Source organism: Palaemon carinicauda, chromosome 13 (genome assembly GCF_036898095.1).
Source record: "Palaemon carinicauda isolate YSFRI2023 chromosome 13, ASM3689809v2, whole genome shotgun sequence".
NCBI classification, from domain to species: domain Eukaryota; kingdom Metazoa; phylum Arthropoda; class Malacostraca; order Decapoda; family Palaemonidae; genus Palaemon; species Palaemon carinicauda.
Genome location: NC_090737.1, coordinates 2,863,874 through 2,865,446, shown reverse-complemented (window position 1 = coordinate 2,865,446; position 1,573 = coordinate 2,863,874).

Here is a 1,573-nt window from a genome sequence, read left to right as displayed (position 1 = left end):
TATTGACGTAAAATAGTGTTATTACGGTTACCAGCCCGTGAGAGGTAATAATAACGAAGTAAGGTAAAATAACGGTTGCCTGTATTATACTGAAATACGGTTGAGAAAAATATATTTTGACGGAGAATTTCCGATTAAAATTAGAAATTTTTCTAACAGTGATAAGTAAAACACAAAGATTGGCTTTTATTGCAAGGAATGGCCTTGACAAAGAAAGAGGGGAGGGTCGTGGGGGGGGGGGGCGTAGCTAGGGCCCTGGGGAAGTGGTTGGGGAGGGGCCAGGTTCTTCAAGTCCTTTCCTCTTTCAATTAGGCTCAGATGAAGCGATTCATTTTTATTTTCAATGTCTTTCTCTTTCTGACATATCAGAGAGAGATTGATTGATTTATTTAAAGTTTTCAGGCATCCTGACATCTAAAATCATTGACGCCGATATGAGAGAGAGAGAGAGAGAGAGAGAGAGAGAGAGAGAGAGAGAGAGAGAGATTCTTCAGCTCTTTTATCTTATTATTGATGTTATGGGAATAGTTTTGGATATTGTGATTGATGGAGAGAAATATTACATGAAGAAAGGTAGGAGTTATTAAACGAGGGAGAAGATTACGAATATGTGTATGCATGCACAGAGATTGTATGTGTATGTATATATACACACACACACACACACATATATATATATATATATACTGTATATATGTACTGTATATATATATACATATATATATATATATATATACACATATACACACACACACACACACATATATATATATATATATATATACATATATATATATGTATATATATATATATATATATATATATATATTTATTATTTAAACACGGCTGAGAACAGTATATTTCTACGGTGAATTTCCTATTGAAATTACCTTTTTTTCAGTGTAATTTAGGAGTGGTAATCGTGAATCACCTCATCATAAATACTCTGCTTTTTTCATTCAAGTAGAGAGAGAGAGAGAGAGAGAGAGAGAGAGAGAGACAGAGAGAGAGAGAGAGAGCTTGATGTCTGAATATTTAGCTACAGCTGGCGAGAAGCCCCCAAAATTAATAGAAAAAAACTAATGTTTGAATATGGAGTTCTATTTTTCGATTTTAGCCATCACGCACATTTTTGATGGATTGAAAATCCAGGATATTTTTGCTTGAATTCAGAGTAAGTGATATTTTTCATAAATGTTTCATAAATGTTATAAATCCTGTAATATTGACTACTCCAAGCAGTGGCTGTCTATAAATATTTGTTTCTTTAATTCATGATATTACGAAAATATCTGACGAGATACTTTTTGCACGCGTTAATTATATTCTCCTCTTATCTGTTTATCTGTTTGAAGAGAAGCAACCTATCACGTCATAGATACTTCAAAAGAGGCGAAGGTTTCAAAAAAAGATTTAGTTATTACCTCCGCAAACGAAGTTGGAAGGAGGTTATGTTTTTCCCCCTGTTTGTGAGTTCGAAGTTTGTGTGTGTGTTTGTTTGTGAACAGCTTCCTGGCCACAATTTTAATTGTAGAATAATAAAACTAGCAAAGATTAACTGTTTATTAAAAAG